The sequence below is a fragment of the Phoxinus phoxinus genome (assembly GCF_949152265.1).
Source record: "Phoxinus phoxinus genome assembly, chromosome: 4".
Taxonomy (NCBI): Eukaryota; Metazoa; Chordata; class Actinopteri; order Cypriniformes; family Leuciscidae; genus Phoxinus; species Phoxinus phoxinus.
Genome location: NC_136879.1, coordinates 21,454,675 through 21,471,632, shown reverse-complemented (window position 1 = coordinate 21,471,632; position 16,958 = coordinate 21,454,675).

Sequence of the window (16,958 nt, the reverse complement as noted above, 5' to 3'; positions counted from 1 at the left end):
GGTCATACGGGACAATGGGGTCAGCCCTACCACATCCACACGCACATGCACGCACACACCGACTTCCAAAACATGAAACTGACTCCCTATAAAAGACGCTGTGGGCCGTGATGAGGAAACTCGTCAAATACTTCCAGATCCCACACTTAGCCTCGCTCTCACACACACACACACACACACACACACACACACACACACACACACACACACACACACACACACACACACACACACACACACACACACACACACACACACACACAATGAATAAAAAACACTATTATACTAATATTGACCAAACATAAAAACACAAATATTATTTTAAAAGCACAAAAAATTTGCCGATATACGTAAAAAAAAATATTGATCAATATGATATTTTAATAACACTAATATTGACTAATACCAATCATTTTAAAAGTACTAATATAGACAAATTCCATGAATAAAAAACAATAATATTAATTTATACAATGATTAAAATATAAAACACACAGTAATATTAATATAAAAAAACACAAATAATGATCACTATATGACAATTTAAAAACACTAATATTGACCCATAATTTAAAAAAGGACTAATACATTACAGTAATAAAAAAAAACACTAACGTTGAACAAAACTGGAAAAAAAACACTAACATGATAAAACTAATAATATAAAACACAAATATTGACCAATACCAATTTTTAACAGACCAATGCATAAAAAACACAAATATTGACCATGATCATCAAAAAACACTAATTTTGACTAATATGAATACTTTTAAAAAACACTAATGTTGACAAATACATAAACAAAACTCCTCTATTGAACAGAACTGAAAAAAGACTAATATTGATCAAAAATAAAAAATAACAGTTGCCAATAAAAAGACGAATAGTGTTATGGTTATCAGTATTTTATGTTTATTGTTTCTGTGACTTTTAATAGCAGTAGAGTTTCACTTTCTCTAAAGCAGGAGACTTCAGCAATTCTACATTTAATCTAATCGCTGTCACAGAAAGTGAGATATCAAGCATTTCCTTTCTCGAGGACTTTCTCTACACTTTCTGATGTTCAACATGCAGTAATTCTGAGCGTTCCTCTCCATAAACGTCTTCATGCATTTGTCCTCAAAAGCCCTGTGATTCATGTGCTGAATTACAGATATTAGAAAACACAGACACACCTTCACAGACACACATAAATGATGTGTTGTAGGACTTTCTGTGACGGTCACCCATACACACACCCGTTGGATGCTCCGAAGCGGTGTGCGTTATGTAAGAGAGTGTGTGTGTGTATGTAGGTCAGTTGTAGCCCGTCTCCACGCGGCGTCAGACTGTGTAATGAGTCCTGCTGTTCTGTCTGTACTGGGCATTACATCATCCCAAGCTAAGCGGCCACACACAAACACACTAGCTCATGTCTGCTGTGTGTTCATACGTCCAGTAAACAGGACGACACTTGTTGTTTTACCACTGAAAGAGGGACGCTTGCTCGCTGCATTACACTGTGACACACATCGGAACGCAGCCGTGATTGGGTTTTTATTAGTGAGAATCCATAAATGAAATTGTTTTTGTGAGTTTGTGCATGCATAATGCATATGTATGTATGTGTGACTACTTTGATGCACAACACATCAAAATTAATGTCAGATTTAGGGTCAGGGTTCAAAGGTCATAGGTGATGGGGCACGGCAGGTCTTTGATTGCTGTTTCTATTTGAAGCACCATGTGAAAACGCAGAGGAAACACACACACACACACACATTTGCGCTGCTGTGTGAGTGTTTCAAAGGCAAATTTCACATAATTTTTGGGAAGTTGTGGAAACGCGATCATGGATTTTTTCTTTTGCTATTGGAGTAAATGGAGACACAAAATGGTATTTGCTGTCATCTCCCGTTTTCCACTATAGAAGTTTAACCAACTATGACGACTTCCCGGAAATGTGAAAAAGGGCCATTTGTGGAACCAACGCAAAATCTGAGCGGCTGGTCACTGCAGACTCATGGGTGGAGCGTGAAGTCCAGTGAACTCTCTGGATGTAATATGGTGTAATGAGTGGAGCCAGAAGGTCCAACCACATCCTAACCCTACCCATAACTCTATCCCTCCACCCATTAGATCCAGAGAGGTGGAGCTCAACCCATGATGTCCATGAGCTGGACGTCTGCAGTGAGCAACACTTGGTCACAATCTCGATGGCTGCGTTCCAGTCCACTTTTAGACACGCACTTGCAAACTTCCCTAAGCACTTAGGGCGGAATCCCTGCCACCATTTTGAAGTGCGTTCCACTTCGCAAAGTGGTCGAGGGAAGTTTATATGGACAGACCCTCGTTCCCTCGATTTTGACCGAGGGAGCGAGTCTACTTCATATGTACACTTCAGACAGCTCCACAATGCAACACGATTGTGACGTCACCGCAGATCTCGTCTTATCACCACCACAACAAACAACTCTATGATATATTAATTATTTTTTTTTTAAATTGAAAACAGCCCAAACACACCTATATACATTTGGATGCTGCATTAAACAAATTCTGAAAGGGAAAAGAAATGTAAATAATAAATCAACTTCATAGCTGATTCCAAGTGATCAAGGGGTTAGGACGTTCCAATTCAGTCCATTGCAGTTTCCGCCAGTAGTGGCACTCGTGCAACGTAGGCAATGACGTATATCCGAGTGAACGACACGGAGGGAAGTTAGGAAGTGAAGAGCATGACAATTTTGGACTGGAACGCAGCCACTGATTGACTCTAAACAGGTTTCCCAAACACTCATCCCCAAACCTGCCATTGGTTAACCATTGGTCTCATTTTCAGACCATGTGAATGCATGTACTTTCATCTAAAATTTGCAATTAGCCTATTGTAATTTTAGCCTATTGTAAAAAATATATAGGCCTAAATATTGTAGCTAAAATTATATAGGCTACTGTATACAACAGTTTGTTCTGGTTCTTGATTCTGCTTGGCTGAGAGGCTTTTCCAGCCATGATATTCTACCAGTATCACCACAGGAACCGTCTCACTGTTAATATTACTGCGCTTGACATTTCTCACAGCACAGCTATTATCATGTGTCTCGGAATGTATAGTTTTAAGAGTTGTAATTTTTTTTAGGTGAGACCATGAGAATGTAGTCATTTAGACCTCAAATATGCGACTTATAGGCTAGCTAGTTATAGTTCAGGCATGAAACTTTAACCAAGGGCCGAATGGTACTTTCAATGCTGTGGCACCAGCCAATCAGAATTAAGTCTACTTCAAAATCCACGTAACCATATCATAGCCTACCTGCGCCTGTTCTTTCCCAGCGCCACCTGTTGAGATCTGCTACGGGGTTCTACCACCATTTATTGCATCAGCCTTTCCTTTGTTTGTTGTTTTTTTACTAAGCTGAGCAAATTATTGTATTTTTTTAAGCCGTTTATCACTCATGTAGGCTACCGACGGCCGACAACAGCTTTAACACGAAGTTTTTTTTGCCGCGCATGCTCAGTGTGCGCGAGAGCTGAGCTGAGGTGAGGTTACGCGGAAAGCCCTCCGTGCTCGTGCGTGTTTAATGCAAAGTAACTACTAGCTGTGGTACTCGCTCTCTCATTTAAATGAATACGGATTCATTATTAGAATGAAGGTAAGAAAATATCTACGTTTATGTCCGTGCGTAGCCTGGTAATATCAAACTCTGCTACTTCGAAATGAAATTGAGCGGAAGTATGAAGTCTGACGTAGTCAGGCTAGTCCGTGCCCACCTGTCACATGAAAACGTTTTCTGCACACATAAATCCGCCTTAATACGAATTAACTTCCACATATACAAACATAACAAATATACATACATTTTATAGGCTACGCATAGGCTAAATTGGCCTAAATCTCAATACATCCATCTTTATTGCTTTCGCAGACTTAGATGCTCTAATAATAGGCCTTGCCTATTAAAAAATCAGTATAAAAGAAACAAAATATAAATCAATATTAAATTAATAAAACTAAAAATTTACTTTTTCTATTGAAAGATTTTGCATGCAGATTTTTTTAAGTAGCCTAGGCTAGCTAAGTTTCACATAGGCCCATGGAATTATAAGTAAAATCTACTCAACTGGGCCTAAGTTAAGTACAATTTACAAAGAAATTAAGTAACTGTATCTTGGCCAGTTAAAGATTGTTGAGTAGGCTAATTTCTACTTAGTTGTTTACTTTGCAAATTAAATAGCATTTTCAAACAGAATGCTGCATCCTTTACATTGAAGTTTCAAGTAAATGTTACTCAATCAATATAACAGTGAATCAAGCCATGCTTTTAAAGTGCATGCTTTACTTAACACATCTAAGCAAATAATACAGTAGATATTGAGCAGACAACATTTATACATAATAGAAGTAATGTGGTATCACCTAAAAACACAGATACCTCAATACTTGGTTCAATAACTAGCAATCGATGAATCATTTTTGAGTATGAATGTCATTTTGAGTAAAAAATGAGCTCCAGATGTCACAAAACAACAAGTTACTAAACCTAGCAACAAAATAAATGATGAAAAAGCTGGAAAACAGTGAAAAATGCACCCTTATTAATTATTCATGCATGCCCCACTCACTGCATGATGGGAACACCAATATCAGAAAGTATAGGTTTCACTTAATTTTATAATGTTGATATTTACACTTTAATTTCTACAAGCTTGAATTGAGTACTTGTATAGAATTGACTTTGTTTTGTTTTCATTCTTGCCTGAACTAACTTAGGTAGAAATTACATCTGTTTTTTTCTGTAGTATTTACTTCATCACCACAGAATCATTTCGATCATTTATAGGATGGTTGAAATAACACAAGATTTAAAAAATGATTCAATGTTTTGAAATGTAGCCTATTCCACAGAAAGCTGAGATAAAGTGCACAAACACTTGTGTGGGCCTACTAATAAGTCATGAAGACAAAGTATTTATTAACAGTATTTATGGTTGTGTATAAAGACAGTAAAATTGTGTTTCTAGCCATTTGCTGATCGTATCCCTCCATGTGTCGTAGTCCTGAGCATATTAGCCCACTTTTTGAATGCTAACCGTGTAATAGTGTGTGTTTGTTTTTGAGTGGATGAGTGAGCGTGTGTGTGTGTGTGTGTACGTGCCGGAGGAAATGTCTCCACCAGGAATGTGTTAAAGGGTTAAAGAGCCGGACTGTGTTGTTGGCATTGAGGTTGTCGTGGAAACAGGAGAGGAATGTTGAGACCTGCTGTCCCTGGTGGGGCCGCACTCAGAGCAGCCGTGTGTGTGTGTGTGTGTGTGTGTGTGTGTGTGTTACTGAAGTGCACAGGCCAGGGGTAACACATGCCTGGCGGTCGTCCTGGAAATCGTCCCACCATCCTGAAGGACTTAAACATACACATTGATATTGCATTCACAGATATACATTTACAGTTCAAGAAATAAAGTATATTTAGTATTTCCTTTTAAAGTGCTTTTCAATATAACTTTCTTGAAATGAATAAACAGAGATTACTTCCCCCCCAAAGTTAAAACATCTGCAGAACTGTACAGAACCCATTACTAAGACCGTTTGCTGTATGTTCTCCTGCACTTATACGCATTTGTTTATGAAATATTTTGGCCAATTTGGGTTTCATCTTTTCAGCTTTAGTTCCATACAATATCACTGATTTCCCCCACAATCAGCACAGAAAAATATGAGCAGATTAACTTGTCAAATGGATTTCCCAAACTTCAAATGAAATGTCAGATGAAAGTCCAAAAACAAATCCAAACCAAGCAAACTTAAGACGGGGAATTATTAAAACCAAACCAAAGATAGTTCAGATGAAGTTGTGCGCTTTGCTGTTTGTGTTTGTTTTGGAGAAAGTGTGTGGAAATGCGCGGAGGCTGATCAAATATGAAAACAAATTTCGTGACTTTTTCTAAACCAGGAAATCATTTGTTATGAGACATCATTAAAATGTAATCTTTAATCTCTCCCCCCCCCCCCCCCCCCCCCTGCAAAGGCAATTTCATATCCCAACCATTTCTTTTTTTAAATTCAGTCTTAATAAAGTATGCGATAAAATATGCAATAATTTATATTCCCATTATGATTTTCACATTTAGAATAATGATACAGAACTATACACTATAAAATATGATTTTTCGAAGCTGTACATAGAAGGATTTTGGTGTAGGCTTTACAAGAAAATACTTTTTTTTAGTTATTTTACTCAATTGTAAGTTTTTTTTTAAATATTGGTGAAATTTACTAAGAATTTCTGAGTGAAAATATAGTTTCAAAGTAAATCCTAAAATGTATTCAGCGTTTTCTGAAAATGGCGCTCAAAAACATAGCTAAATACATGGACAAAGTTAAAGGGGGGGTACAATGGTGTTTCATATATTCAGAGTTGTTTACAGTGTTAAAGAGATGGATTCTCATGCTAATAATGGCCAAAGTTTGAAAAGTTATTTTGAACGAATAACAGAGAATTTCTGTGCTGAAAATCATACTTCCGGGTTGCAACACGTTTCGGCTGGTTTTTTTCTATCGTAGATCTAATGACGTAGACCAGAGTGGAACTCCTTATATGAGCATTGCTCTCGGAAAAGCGCGTTCACGCACACGTCGACCAGAGGAGAGAAAGACCGCGCTCATCGACGCGCTACTACCAGAAATCATCATCAGCAGCGCTAAATAGGAATGGTTGATGTCGAGAATGTCTCCAAAAAAGTGTGTTTTGGGATGTGAGGGAAAGTTTACCTTGTTCAGCTTCCCAAAGAACCCAGTGTTACTGCTGGCTCAAGCTGCTCCCGCTTGACTCTATAGCTCCGCCCACGCCCAGAATCAAGGACCTCGGCTTTTTCCGGATAGAATCGGAAAGCTGTATTTTTATTTTATAAATATGATGAAACTAAAGAATTTTTGGAGATATGAAGGACGCACTATTACTCTATAGGTACTCAAGATTAACATGAGATTGACTGAAACCTGGTATTTTACCCCCCCTTTAATGAAATGAAAGGAAAGAATACTCCTAATATTTACAAATGATTATAAACCGTTCACCATTTTAAAGGCGAGCACATTTCACAGGCAACATTGTTTGTACTGGCTCCTCCTTTCCCTGAGGGCGCCATTAAATGTGTCCCTGTTCTTTCTTGTTCTCATGACACCTTTTCACCTGTTAAGAGCTAAAGAGATTGAATTGAGAATTGCTACAGAGATGCACTGCTTCTCTTTTTCGAGGTCTAATAGCCTAATGTAATACGCATGATTATTGCTGAAGTCCTAAAGAACAATTTTTTGTTTTGTTTTGTGGCTTTTAGACCTGTTAGATTAGAGGTCGTCTATATGTTTGTGTACATCTGAATGTTGTCAAAACAAATGTAAAGCACACATTTGCGGTCTTGTCTTCCAGGAAAAATGGAAAATATTTCAATCTTTCCAATAAAACCCTCTCTAGAACGCCCTCCCCCTTATACCAACAAGCATTTGCCAGGACAAATTACATTTTAAAATAATTGGCTTTTTTTTTCTTTTCTTTTTTCTGATATATCCCACCGCAACTTCCCTTTTTAATAGGAAAAACATGAACAGCACTGGAAAGAAAATGAAATAATGCTCGTATCCTCACCAAGGCTGCAATTTAAATAAATGTTTTGTATTGTAATATTTTTATAATCATCATTACTCCAGTCTTCAGTGTCACATGATCCTTCAGAAATCATTCTGATATGATTATTTGTGTTCGAGAAACATTTATGATTATCAATGTTGAAAACAGTTGTGCTGGGTAATATTTTTGTGTAAACAATGATAGTTTTTTTTTTAGGATTCCTTGATGAAGAGAAAGTTCAAAAGAACAGCATACATTTGAAATATAATTTTTTTAACATTATAAATGTCTTTATTGATCCATTTAATGTGAATAAAAAGTTTAATACAAGTATTAACAAGAAATAATCTTACTGACCCCAAACTTTTGAATGGTAGTGTAGCTTTATATTATAAAACTAATCAAAACATTTTTTCCCGTGCTACAATTCACATATAGGCCTACCGATTTATCTCATGAAACCAAACCTATCCGGCGTATAAAACTATATCTTGCTGAAGTGTTTTGCGAGTGTGTGATATATAAATGCAAAGCTTCTGCTCGCCTTGCTTACTCATCAGTGACTCAAATTACCCTCATGGCGTTTGACCGCGGCGTCAATCAAACAGTCCCACGCGCTTATACTGAGATTCCCGTCTCTTTCACTGTCACACGCACATATTGAGGTGTGGAATGTAGCTTGTGATCTGATCAAAGACTTTACACTCTCCCTCAACAACACACACTACAGTGCTGTGTATGTGTTTGCTCAAATGAGTGTCTGTACTTTCTAACATCGTGACCTAGAGAACGCAAAGGTCAGTAGAGCACACCACACCTCACACAACATGTTTATCAGAGTGCTCGTGTATATATTCGTTCATGACATGTCAAAGGCAGTGTAACATATTCCAAATGTCACAGCGTGTATATGTTTATCCGTGAAGGCTCAGACTTAATGTTAAAGTAATATTTAGCTAACGATATACGGGAACTGTAGTGCCAAGAATAACAGCATTCTGCAAACACTCATATATACGTATACTGTGATTTCACTCTCACGCCTAGCTTAGTTTGCCTTCTGTTAAAGCGTCTTGATGACATCACTAGGGCAAAGGTCAATGACTTATAATGCGGCTCTTTTTGTCATAGCGAGGAAGGCGGCAACATGTTTCCCTGGTGGTTCTGTAACAATTACTGGTGGCGACTTATGCTTGTGTATTATAATATTTACACAGCTAGCTTATGATTCAATCCAACGTCATTATCCCTCTTACATAACTGACAAATGCATCAAACACAAACAGTTGAGAACATACAGATTGTGTTTTTAGCTCTAATGTTGTAGACTAATGTTGTTAATCTCTCTCTCTCCCTCGATTTCTGTAAGCTATTGTTTTTATTGTGTCTTGGGACTCACAATGTCTTAAAGAGTTACAGCAGCTTCTGTCTGTGACAGTCACCCATCTTTCTGTCTCGGACAATTTCTCTTTGTTATTGGTAACCATAGTTTCTACATCTACACTGTAGAGAGAAAAAAAAAAGAAGTTGAGGAAACTCAAAAACTTCAGTTGCAGGACTTTTTTAAACCTTGAAAAACAAAGGTTGTATTAACTAAAAGGGGTCATGACTTGTTCTCTGAGGTCCACCTATAATGTTATCAAGATTTTTACATAAAAAACATCCTAATTTAGGAGTGATAAGCTATTTTCTACCCTGTTTTTTGACCCTGTCTTTCGATCACTAAGTGTTGATGGCCGTGCCGCATTCAAGACCTGGAAGTTTTAAACAGTTTTGCTTATTAAAATGATTGTTGACGCATTTGGAATTGTTTTGAAAACTTTTGATTTTGAAAATATATCTCTTTACATAGTTAAAACATTTGCCAACAATGTGAAACATTTATGTGTATTACATATGCTTTATAAGTCTTGGTTGTAAAGTATAAGTACTTGGTGTTATCACAGGATATTAACAAAGGATGACTTGCATGTTTCATAAAGGGAATTATGAATGAATGTACCATTGATTGTTGTCACACTGTCATTCTTATAGGCTATTCAGTTCATCCTATTCTATGCATGCATTTTGGCACATGATAAAAACTTATTGGCTCATTTTGGAACATTTAAATGATGTTTTATGTAACAAAGTTCGGGAGGAGCAGGTTCAGATAATTAACCCAATTAGCACAAGTGGAGATCAATCAGTAATCAACTCAATGACAAGGTATAAATACACAGCAGACCTACCTCTGTTCATTGACAGTTTATCAGCATCCCTCCTCCACCCCATCTGCTCACTTCTAGTTCCATACTCTTACCACAACCGGGGGGAGAACTCTGGGTCGGGCCGAACTCCGAGCTCGGAGCCCTCCCCCCGGACAGCACGCTAAATACGCATAACCTTTATTGTATTCATTTTATGTAGATGTGAACTCGTGAATTGATTTATTGAAAAATTCTATTTCTTCCAAAAATTCCGTATCATGGGCCCTATCATACACCCGGCGCAATGTGGTGCCAGGCGCGACGCAAGTGTTTTTTGCTAGTTTCAGAGCGACGGGGTTATCATTTTCACGTCCTGCACCATGTTGTTTAAATAGTAAATGCATTTGTGCGCCCACGTGTGTTCAGGCGCATTGTTGGACCGTTGCTATTTTGAGGCAACTGACGCGATATTTGTTTTATTTAAAGAGTGCGCTAGTAATGTGCGCCTATAGGCGGGTGCACAGTGCACACTTGTCCCGTAGATGTTCTGCTTACGCACTTTAACCTCACGCACGAGCAGTTCAGTTTTTCTGAACAAAGAATTTTTTGTGAATTGGAATGCGTGCAAAGGATTGTGGGTGATTTAAGGACACAAGGGAAACACCTGATGCATCCTTCAAAATGAACTGAATGAAGGACACGAAACGAAGGCTGCCTTCCAAGGATCCTTCAAACTCAGATGGCCTTCAGCGGCACTTGATGACGTGCAGCCGAGATATGCAGCCTTGCCAGGACGCAGCATTCCGTTTGAAAAGCACAGATACTGTTTTTTACCTACTATATAGTTTGGAAGTATCCTCTTCGGATGCAGGGACTGATTATAATGAGTTCTATTGGCTTTAGATGTGTTGCATTGCGCCGCTCGTGTCTGATGTGGACAGGCCATGTGTTACGAAAAGATCTCTTGCCTAATGCATTTCACACTCCTTATACCGTCACATCTTATTCTTGACTGAGTATGGTACAGTAATGGAGCCGTTTCCATCGAGGACTTCTCTGGCATTTCTACTGCAGCACAAACACATTCACATAGATGATTTATTGTACGCATGACCCAAATTGACTCGGCACCCTGTGTGCCCGGTAAATCTCAATTAGCTCCCAACCGCTGAGGAATCCTTTGACATTACTGAGCTCAGAGAGGAAGACCTGTGAGGATGGAAGGGCCTCGGGTATTAGCAGACAGTAAAACTGGTCTTTCAATGACCCTGAACCAACTCAGAGACGAACACATAACAGCCTTATCAGAAAAGACTTGCTATAAATTTTAAATGTGTTGGTGACAGTGACTTCTTAGTTATGCGAGAAAACAAAGATCATGTATCATCACTCTGTACAGTATTTCTACAGAATCTAGTATGCATATTGTGCTCACATGAACATTTTCTGTATATGCACAGAACATATTTCTTTGTGATGAATGAACCGGAAGTAATATCATTCATTTTTGTTGGACTACCATGAGATAATTTTTTTTTTCAAAATGACAAAAATCAAGATGATAACTGGGTGCACGTCATGAGGCAACTATTTTGCATATTAGTGTTTGGAATGTTTATTGTTGCATAAAACAGACTAGATTTGTTGAAATATAATGTTTCCCACTCGTAATTGCAAGGTTTTAGTGGCGTTCAAGTGATTTGTGGTCTTTCCCCATCTTGTTCCCGTGTCTCCTTGAACTGTTCTGTTAAAATAAGGTGAAAAAGCCCAAAATATTTCTTAAAATCTAAAATATGATTAGTTTATCATTGCATAAAACACTGTTTCACATAGAATAGCACACAGTTTATGTGCAGTATAATAATACTTAATTATATCAAAACGTGTACCCAATTTTCATCCCTCGTGATAAAAGAAATGAGCTAATAATGTGTCATACGGCTGGGGTTTGAGGTCAGATGAGTCTTTAGGTTCAAACAGGTTATCTTGGATTAAGCCGGATCATTTTGTTTCTCTGGCCCTTTAGGTGAAAGAACATCCCGTCTCTACCAAATAAGTCGTCTCAAACCTTGTCCTCAGTGCGATACATATCACCTTTTCAGACTACGCTCTAATCCTGTGTTTACGACATGAACTGAATGCTCGCATTTTACATGCATATCCCTAACCTAATCTGAGTCACACACGCTGAAACTGAATTACCCCCGAAACGTCCCGTGTCCTGCTTCAGATGAGCGCCGCATGACCGCAGCAGTATTTAGACTGTTTGTACCCAAAACGCGCCTGATTAGGATTCAAGCGAGCTATATTTAGAGACAAACACACAGAAAAGGGAGTCTGAGTCAAAGATCACGTTCGGGTTGAGGGAAAACAACACTGAGAGAAAGGAACTTCGCAACCCCCCTCTTCCAAAACCACATCTAACATCCATTCACAGAAAAGCGGCCAGAGAAATTATTGGCGTGTGCGCAGCTGTTTCAACTGTATGTATCAAAAAGATTTAAAACGCTTGACAGCGCGGCTCGGCTTCCAACCAAAATTGTTTTTGTTCCCGCTATTGAAGTGTGCTTTAAAACTAGCGGAGGCCTGCCCTTTAAATACATCTGATTATTCCCGAAGTTTCATGTGGCTACAAACCGATCGCTCCAAACGTTTAGATTTTTTTTAAAGCTAGCTAGGAAGCTATCTGTCAGCGCAAAGATTGTGCCTACAGTCACCGCTAACTCAAAGCTTAATGACTGTTTATCAGTGGTTTCGGCCTTACTGTTAATGAAAGGGTGGCCTACCACCTCAAGAGCCTTGTCATCTCCTCTTGGCCTCTGATAAAAGCACACGACTCGCCAGGCTTTGATAATTTTTACCCTAAAAAAGCTAAAACGTAGGATTTGGCAGTCAAAGAAGCTGCACAACAGACTTCGTCAGACCTCTTGTTGTGCCTTCGGGCTTGAAAGGCGTTTTAAGAGGCCAGATACTTGGCTGAATTAATGGTGCGTTCGGTGAGGTGACCCACCGACTTACTGGAACTTCCCCCCCCTCCCTTCACATTTAATTACCAATTATCACATCGGAAGTTCCTTGGAACGTCGGTTCAGCCGTTTGCGACGTACGATTATGGTAATCGTGACCCTGAAACGGTCATTTGGTCGCAGACAGGCGCAAGCATGCATGCATACGAACAGCTCTTTTGCCATTTTCCCCTCCGTCTGAGTTCAGCTCTACCCTTCTTAGAGTCAGATAAGGACACATCTGCTGAGTATTATCCCCCAGACTGCCGTGGGGCCCCTTTATACATCAAGCCCTCACATACTGCACACGCACATACATGAACACATACACACACACACACACACACCCCCTCGTGGTTTTCTTCCACACTTCTACTCTGTTTTCTCTGTTCCCTTTCTGTTTCCAATGCATCGCTCTACCTCAGTTTGTTATTCTCTCTTTTTAATCAAATTCAAACCCTATTTTTCTTTTTATTAGCTGCTTTTTCCCTCCTCTTTATTTACTTTTATTCTTCATTCATGTCTTCTTCATCCAGACCCAGAGGCCCAGGATAGACCTGGCCCACCCAAACATGAGTTTGACTCATCCAATGGCAATCTCCTCTTTCTCTGGTACTCAGTACTAGAATCTGAGGCCTTCTCCACACTAATAGGTTTTTGTTTGAAAACGCATCTTTTTCTCTCCGTTTTGGCCTTTCGTCCACACTAAGACAGCGTTTTTATCAATTAAAACGAAGCTTTTTGAAAATGCTCTCCAAAGTGGATCAATTTGAGAACGCCATTTGCGCGTTGTAGTGTGGACTGTAAAAACGGATGTATTAAAGGGGTAGTTGATTATGATTTCACTTTTCTAACTGTAGTTAGTGTGAAATGTTGCCGTTTGAGCATACAACAACATCTGTAAAGTTACAACGCTCAAAGTTCAAAGCAAAGGGAGCGATTTGCATTTAAAGAAATCGTTTTTTACAAACGGCTGGTAGGGACTACACGACATTTCTCCAGGGTTAATGACATCACTAACCCTAGAATTTACATAAACCCCAGGAACGCGATTTATAGATGATCAGAATATGCTAATCAATGACTAGAAGATAACTACACATAAGCTACATAAATGTATCAACTAACCATTCAGAAATGTCCTGTTGCTTCTACATGTTGTCACTTCATCTTGAGTCTCTCCATTATTGTCTGACTCCGGTTTGAATTTTTTTTTGCTCACCCTCAAAAAGCGACAATTTTGACATGCTATATAAAAATATCTGTGGGGTATATTTTATGTTACTTTGCATCTGTATCATCTCAGTGAGATTTTGTGAGGTTTTACGCATGCGCAGTAAGGTGAATTGAGCGTTTCCCGACGTTTCAGTGTGGATGAGAAACTTTAGGAAATCGTTTTTCAAACGAAAACGGCATATTTCTAATGTATCAGGATTAATGTAGACGTAGCATGAGTCCTGCTGTGTCTGGATTCTTATAGGCTAAATGTGTTGCTAAACGTATTAACTGTGTTATGCAGGTGAAACTCGAAAAATTTGAATATCGTGCAAAAGTTCATTTATTTCAGTAATTCAACTTCAAAGGTGAAACTAATATATTATATAGACTCATTACATGCACAGTGAGATATTTCAAGCCTTTATTTGTTATAATGTTGATGATTATAAAAACTTTTCACAATATTCTAATTTTGAATGTGAGGTTTTCATAAGCAACAAAGACAACACTGGGAGCATGTGCTTTTAAAAAAGTCATTGTGTGTCTGCATGTTCTGGTATTGGACCTCCGTCATTCCCTCTGTCTAATGAGAGACCATGACTACATTCCTGTCAGTCAGCTACCTGGTTACCTATAAACACTTTATAAACCAGGTGTGTGCATGTGTCCGCGAGCAGGAGGAGGGGGGTTAAAGACTTTAAAAGCTCTCTTTGTTACAGCACGTCAGCTTCATTGTTTCAATATTGCTCATTGTCCTTTGTCAGAAGCATTTAAACGTTTTTAGCGGAACATAACCCATTCCTCATTTGAGAAAACATGAATGATACCTCGAATAGTGCTGCTTGAGGAGAGGTGTGATTTGATCTTTTTTAGTGATATGTCGCATGTGTATGTTATTATTCACTTCTTAGCTGACGATAAAAAAACACTTAAATCGAGCAATATCCATAGACCACAGTTTGGTTTGATTTAAATTGCAGTTGTGATTTAAAAGCAGTTTTTCTTTTACTCATAGGCTGGTTGCTTTAATATGTTTTATGTGCATCACTAGTCTGAAACCGTGAATGGTACACAGATGAGTTTACTGGAGGCTAATTGAGTTAAAGGAGGGTATCTGAGGACGGCGTCCCCGGCGAGAGCTCTCCGAATCTGGGGCGGTGAAAGCAAGGACATGCAGGACTTTTTGCCAGAAAGCATGTTCCAATCTAATTACATACTAAATACTATTACCACAATCAAGGTAACATCCTGACAGCTAGCAGGTTAAAGTCTTGAGAGTGTATATCTACCTGAGTTCTTCCACCCACACAAATTGAACCCGTACACCCCCCCCCCCCCCCCCCCCCCCCCACACACACACACACAGAGTAAGGAGATCTTTTGTTTGCTGCTGGCCCGTCACTGAGCTCCTGCTGAAGGAATGTCTGTGGAGAACTCCATTGATGAGGTTCACCTCATGTCATTCTTTCCTTCTCCACATTCTGAAAGACTTTCCATATGTTGCAGGCCTCTAGAGCCCCAGTCTGTGCTGCAATTCCAGACTCTCCTGTTTAGTACCTGACTCTATGGAAATAAAAGCCAAGACGTAGTAAAATATGACTAGAGGACAGATGTACAGGTAAAACCCCCACCATTATACCTCTACTGGATCCCAATGGCTCGGTCTCATACTCCAGCTGTGCTAAAACACCCTCTTCAGTCGAGTATGCGTACGTCCCTGGTAAACAGTAGGAGGAATGAGTTAAGTACAAGGGCTTTATCTTTGCAAGCACACATGTACATTATGAACGTGTTCCTGAACACTACATTTTTCTCTTATTTTCGATCTCCCCCATTCATTTTCAGTGGATGGTCATTTTTGACCCGTTTAAGTTCAGATCAATCAGGCCTCGAAACTTTTCCTTATTGAAAGAAAACAACTTGACGAAAAGATTGAATCCAATATTTGGTGATAATATAGCATAATGAGAGATTTATGTGTATTTATTTTTGTATTAATTAATTTATCCCCCAAATTTTGTGAAGTAGCTTTACCATGTGTGAGCAAGTCAGTGCGTTTTCAGTCCAATGCGATTATTTTAACAATTTTGGGAAAAAGAGAATCCTCTCCAGATTAAAGGGCACCTATTATGGAATTTTGAAATTTACCTTTCATGTAGTGTGTAACATAGATCTAAGTGAACAAAAACATCCTGCAAAGTTTGAAATATGAAAGTGCACCGTATATAAAGTTATTGTCTTTCAAAAATAAGAGTCGACTCTGAGTCATTTTTATGAATCGTTAGAAGACCGAAGCTTTTTCTCTGACTAGATGACGTCAACTTGTCAAGTTATTTGAATACGATACGCCCACTTATTGCGCTCCAAGGCCAGCAGGGAAACTTGATATTTCATATTCATATATACAACTATACCACAGAAGTATAGTCCGAGCCTTGTGCTTTGTTCGCGCCATTTTGAAGACGATTGCTTTACCAACTTAAATGCAATCAAACTTGGATTCGCGAGCCGGCTGAACCTGTAAGTGTTATTAATAATTGTTGCTTTTATGTTTTATGTAGCATGCTTAATAATTATTTTGTTTGTTGTGTAAGCACCGTTTAGCTTCTAGGTCTTCAATGACAATTGTATTGAGATATGTGAAGTGTTTGTCGTTGTTTTCTGAGTTGTCTTTAAGAATATAGTAATACCTCGTAGTAACGTAACTGCATTTTTTTTTTTTTTTTTAACGTTATGTTTATGCATCGGGCTAACGCAAACAAAGACTGATTGTGCTTTTACAATATGAACTCTGGGCTATCGCTAACATAACATTAAATTCTTTATCTTATTTTTAGTTTTTTACTACAAACTACAAAGCAGTGGACTATAATCATTATTATAACACAATTTAATTGATAAAAGCATAATTGTACTCCGTGTTAAACAAAAAGTATTAT